This window comes from Felis catus, chromosome B1 (genome assembly GCF_018350175.1).
Source record: "Felis catus isolate Fca126 chromosome B1, F.catus_Fca126_mat1.0, whole genome shotgun sequence".
Classification (NCBI taxonomy): domain Eukaryota; kingdom Metazoa; phylum Chordata; class Mammalia; order Carnivora; family Felidae; genus Felis; species Felis catus.
This window is the reverse complement of record NC_058371.1, coordinates 107569130-107575129: the sequence shown is the minus strand read 5'-3', so window position 1 is coordinate 107575129 and position 6000 is coordinate 107569130. Positions and strand designations below refer to the sequence as shown.

General features: G+C 33.6%; 1 long non-coding RNA gene across 1 annotated transcript in view; it reads left to right on the top strand.

Moving 5' to 3' along the window:
- Window positions 1–1021: 1021 nt before the first annotated feature.
- LOC123384968 overlaps window positions 1022–6000 on the top strand; it is a 31504-nt gene continuing 26525 nt past the window's right edge. Inside the window, exons 1-2 of the long non-coding RNA XR_006596836.1 lie at window positions 1022–1315; window positions 2384–2446. This is a non-coding gene — a long non-coding RNA (uncharacterized LOC123384968). The remainder of the gene's footprint in view (window positions 1316–2383; window positions 2447–6000) is intronic.

Below are 6000 nucleotides of genomic sequence, written 5' to 3'. Positions count from 1 at the left end.
TAAATTGAACACCTTTTGGGGCGCCTGGGTGGCTCGGTCAGTTAAGCGTCCGACTTCAGCTCAGGCCACAATCTCGAGGTCCATGAGTTCGAGCCCCGCGTCGGGCGCTGGGCTGATGGCTCAGAGTCTGGAGCCTGTTTCCGATTCTGTGTCTCCCTCTCTCTCTGCCCCTCCCCCGTTCATGCTCTGTCTCTCTCTGTCTCAAAAATAAATAAACGTTAAAAAAATTAAAAAAATAATTGAATACCTTTTAAATTTATGTTTGTTGTAATTATTGCCCTATTTTATTTAACTACCTTTCACTTACTTTCTATTCATCTATGATTTAACTGTAGGGTTTTTTTGTTTTTTGTTTTTGTTTTGTTTTGTTTTTGCAGGGGGTGGTTCTTTATTTATATATGTTATTGTTGCAAGGTTGTCTTTCATTTGTTTTCTCCCAATCTTTGCTGCACTAGTTTGAGAACTATATTCAATTTCTTTATTATTTTATGGATATGCTTCGTCTTTTAACATGCATAAATAATATAACAAGTCTAAAGTATTATCTTAACCCAGTCTCACAAAAATATAAATAATCTAAATATTTTAATCATTTATTATAAAATTACTATTGTTGCCTATTATTTTATTTTGCTTATTATTAATTTCACCAAATAAACACTAATGTGATCATTATTTTAAACAAATTGTTTTTGTTTTTTTTTCCCCTCAAATTTTATTTGGTTCAAACACTTTCTTCAATGTTCTTTATTTCAAAGATCTTTGTTATTGGATTATTTCTTTCTTCTTGAAATAGTTACCTTATTAATTCATGGAATGCATGTTGTTGGTAATATTTTTCATTTTTTATTTAAAAATGATAAATTGTCACTCTTCCTGGCACAGTAATGCCCTCCAAAGCTATCTATGTCCTGTTCCCTGAAAACTATGACTAGATTAGTTTACAGGGAAAAGGCAATTAAGCTTGCAGGTGACATCAATTTTGCTAACCAGCTGACCATAAACTAGGGACAGCAACCTGGATTTTCCAGGTAGGCCCAATGTAATCATTAGGGTCTTTCTAAGAGAAGGAGGGAGAACAAGAGGAGAGTCAGAGAAAGAGTTGTAAAGATGGAAGCAGAGTTAGTGCTCTGTTACTGGCTTTAAAGATGAAGGCAAATGAAGCATGAGCCAAAGAACACAAGAAGTCTAGAAGTAGGAAAAAGCAGTGTAACAGATCCTCTTCTTGAGTCTACAGAAAGAAGTGCACCCCTATGGACATTCGGATTTCAGCTCCATGAAGCCGTGTTACACTTCTGAACTACAGAACTGTAAGGTGATTAATTTGTGCTACTTAAGCTACTGCATTTGTGGTAACTTGTCACAGCAGCAATAGAAAACCAATAGAAATATTTCGGCTTGGTATAAACCCTTAACTTGACAAATACTTTCTCTCTGTTCTCTGAATATAGCTTTCTCTTTAAATATAAATAGTAGCCTACTGACTGTTCAGGACAAAAGTGCTTTTGCTCTGGCTGATTTTAAGATCTTCACTTTGATTTATGTTCTGCTTTTTTTTTTTGGAGGGGGGGCTACAATTCCCTCCCCGACTTATTTTTTCTAGTGTGCTTTCTATTTCTCTGGTTCATTTGTTTTTATTAGTTTTAAAAAACACTCAGCCACTGACAAATAATTCCTTTACCCTATTTTCTGTATATGTTTTTCTAGGACCACACTTAGGCATTTATTAGAACTCGTTCTGTTCTCCACATCGCTTTACATGTCCCTATTTTCACATTTTTATTTCTATATAGAATTCTGCTTCATTATTTCAGGCTCAAATATAAGTTTACTAATTCTCTTTAAAGCTTTTATTTCATAGATATAATGCACAGAAAACTTGAGGTGGAGTAGTTTAATCTTTTTTTCAGAAATCTATTTGCATCTGCTACCTCGCTGGAGCCTAGTAGTAATAGCAACCTGATAGGTCTTCAAGTGCTTTTAATTTTCCCTGGCTTAATTAGGGCAAATGTGATGCAGTTTCCTCACCAAGTCTGGCAATGTGTGCTTTGTGTTTTTTTTTGTTGTTGTTGTTCTATTTGTCTATGTTCTTATTTCTTTTGCTCCTTTTGGCGTAGGTTGTGGGGGGGGGGCGGTGTGTGTGTGTGTCAAATTCCATTTGTTTCGTACTCAGTGTTCACCATGTTTTATATAATAAATATTAAAATATTTAAATAAAGAGTATTTACATTCAGAAAGTGCTTATATTTTAGTAGAAGGTTAGCTGTGAATAAATTTGAGAGACAAAAACAAAATACTTAAAAAGATGTAACTTATTTTTAAGAAAACTTTCATTCTTACTGAATTTTATAGATCTCAGATTTTCTTTCCATTTTTATTCTAGGCTCAATGAGTAATTGAAACAGAAATCGAACCACACCCTGCCCTCAAAGATCTTCCAAAGCATGTAAGTGAGATTTGCGTTATAAACTTGTGTTTTAAGCAAATGTGATGTTACATCAGAGGCAATAATTCAGTGTTGTGAACATGGTCGAAAAACATTCCTGAGTTTTAAAAATTCTAAATGTCCTATGTAGCGAACATTTCCTTATTTAAGCAATTTCATGACTATTTTAGAATGATATACAATCTTATTTATCTTATATTAAGAAAGAAAAGCAAAATGGGAAAATATATAATACCAAAGGGACCTAATCATTATTATAAAAGATTGTATCTCCTATGTTTGGCATAAAATTAGCAGTGCATAATACATGTGTAGCAAAATATGAATGTTCCTGTCATTTTAAATATGGTAAGTGTGGAAACATTAATTTTATTTGCTTATGTTTGATTTGGGGGGATGGGAGAAGAGTAGGCTTGGTCTTTCATCTTGCTTGTTGGAATATTGGATTTTGAGCCTTTCGGCCCTTAAAAAACACATTAAACATATTTTGACTCTGGGTATATTATGAAATAAAAACAGCATTTCATTGTCTTTGGTGAAAAGGTAAAGAAGGTGTTGGAAGAAAAATAGTGGGAATTATTAGTTAGGGCCAAAGCCTGAGAGCTGATTCTTGAGAAATGAGTGGATAAAAGAGTGTGTATTGGAAAATGACCAGAGAGCATGGGTGAGTTGAATCCTCTTTTGCAGATTATTAAGACTGTATTTACATGAGAGAACCCCATTTCCCTCCATTGGCATAAGAAAGGCTTGAGGGCTCTCTGCATCAGCATATGTTATTCCATAGTCACCCACCAGGTCATGGGATTTACTGTGTTTTCCATTTGTAGAATTAGAATTCTGATTAGAGGTGGAATTTTCTGAAAAAATAGAAGTATCTTAAAATTGCCAGTTTAGTAATATTTGTTTTATGCTACTTATGTGGAAAATTGAATAATGGGATTGGACAAGAGAATTGATAAGAATTGTTTAAATACTAATATGTATTATTTTTCTATATTGATGAGTATGGTATTTATACCATATGTTAACTAATTTCATATATTAATAATTCCAATGTTAATAATTTCACAATAATTATATATAATTATGTTAATTATTTCATATGTTAATTTTTCCATATGTTAAGACATGTATTGTGTGTGTTGGTTTAATGATTCAGTGAATCAATGCATATAATGATACTCTGCATATAGTAATTGCTCAGTAAATTTTGGTGTTGTTTTATTAGTAGACTCCCACCCATGTCAAATGGTTTCAGGTTTTAGCTTGCACACTTTTTCAGGAATAAATATAAATCTTGTAAAGCCCTGTCAAAAAAAATAGCACAGGATAGAGTTAAACAGGCAAGGAATACTTGCCTTTAAAGTAGGGGAGAAAGATTGGGCTTTGATGAAACAAAGCATTTAAAGCTGTGGTGGCTTAAGTGACAAGCACTGGAACTTGTTACTGGGAAGGTTGGTCCATATGATTAGGCCATTTGTGTTTGCTACTTGTCACTTTTTGCTGTTAGGCTCCAGGGAAATCAGGAGATAAGGGCACAATCTCCTTTGATTATTACATTTCAAAGGGATGGCTCCCAGATCCTTAAGAAAGACATTCCCTAGGTTTTAAAAACTGACCAAGTCTGGGAGATTTACATCTCAAAGGAGCACAGAAAGAATTTACAGTTAAAAGTTTTCTAAAGTACTTGCTTTGAGAAAAGGGAGGTCAGGGACCTATAGTCAGAAGTCTGGTTAAAAGTTTACTGTAGCAGAGAGGAACAGCTTGGGCAGCCCAATGTCATGGGCGGGGTAGGGTGGGGGGGTGAGACAGTGGGTGCATGGGTGTGTGCTGAGGAGGGTAGCTGTTTCTTCTGAACTAGATATAAAAAAAATTTCTTTATGCTAATTGGGATTGAAATAGACTGACATTTAGAATAACCTGAGAACATAATTGAATAATTTTAGAAGTGGCAAAGTATTTAGATAGAAAATAAAGTAATATGAAAAATGTTTGCCAAATGAAAAGTTCTTCTGAGAACTTAAACATTTTGTTTATCTGTGTTTATTTTAAAAGTACTTAAAAGTTAAGAGCATGATTCTTTTGTATTCTCTTCTGTTTATTATTAAGAAATGTCAATGGTGAGAGAGAAATGGTGTAGGAGACAGTGCAAAGTAAACAGAGCAAATATCAAAGTTAAAGCAAGGATTTTTATGAACTCTGGTGAGCAGATAAATGATCTCTTTGAAGCATATTCTATATTCATCTAATGGGCAAAGCTTAATGTAATGGTTGCTTAATGTTTATCTAGAGCAATGTGAAGATATTGCAGTAATGAGCTATCTTAGAGTATTTTAATGACAATCTAAGGAACTATGCTGATATCTTTAATAGATTTGAAGTGATTAAATGCAGGATAACATCACATTTAAATTGATCTGGAAATCCATGAGGCATGTCCTCAGTAAAACAATCATCAAGCCAGATTTCTTCAATTGCAGACGACTGAATGTCAAAATGAAAGGTCAAACTATACTAGATTTTAACTTTAAAAATACAGCCTTCACTGTAAAACATATATATTGAAGTCAGGAAGTTAAAAATAATTCTAAATTCAGTCAGGGAAAGATAAACAGGGCCATTCAAGTCTTCAAATGAGTTATTTAGCATAGGGATCATTGTCTTCAGATCATAATGATTTAAAATATGATAAATGTTATGTATTTGTGCTTTTTTTAAGATGAGTAAGATTAAGCAAAAATAAAAACATTAAAAAGTGAGAATATAGCAACATCAAATATTTCCACGTTTAATCTTTTGTACTTGTTACTATATTAAATGGAAATTTGAGTAAACTTGCATTTTCATTGTGTAATATTTCCACTAAAAAGAGTATAAAGTATTGTCTATAATCAGGAACAAATGTCAAGTAATAGTAAACTGAAGCATATATCATGCCTGGGTTGGAATAGAGTCTATGTACTATTCATTTTGAGAGTCTATTTCATTTTGGGAGTCATAAGACACTTAATGTGGCCCCATGCAATATTCCACAAATCTTACTTGGTAATCTGTGCTATTAAAGAGGGAACTATATATAAATTTTCCAGCAGGAACAAAAGTATCACAGGTACTTATCTGTGCAACTGATTATAACCACGTTTGTTTAAAACAAACAAAACAAAACAAAATTTTCTAAAACTTAAAAAAAAAATTTAATGTTTATTTATTTTTGAGAGGGAGATAGAGTGTGAGTGGGGTAGGGGTGGAGGGAGACACAGAATCCGAAGCAGGCTGCAGGGCTCTGAGCTGTCAGCACAGAGCCTGACGCGGGACTTGAAATCATGAACCAGGAGATCATGACCTGAGCTGAAGTCGGACGCTTAACAGACTGAGCCACCCAAGTGCCCCTAAAACTTTTTAAAGTAACTGGACAATGGAAAATTAAAAACAAGGTTTCCATGGCTGGATTCTTGTGTGGAATATTATTTATATGGAATATAGGACCAGGAAAGAGATAGTGTAAATTAAAGCTCATCTCCCTTTTGTACCCAAGAATATATTTTTTAAAAGAA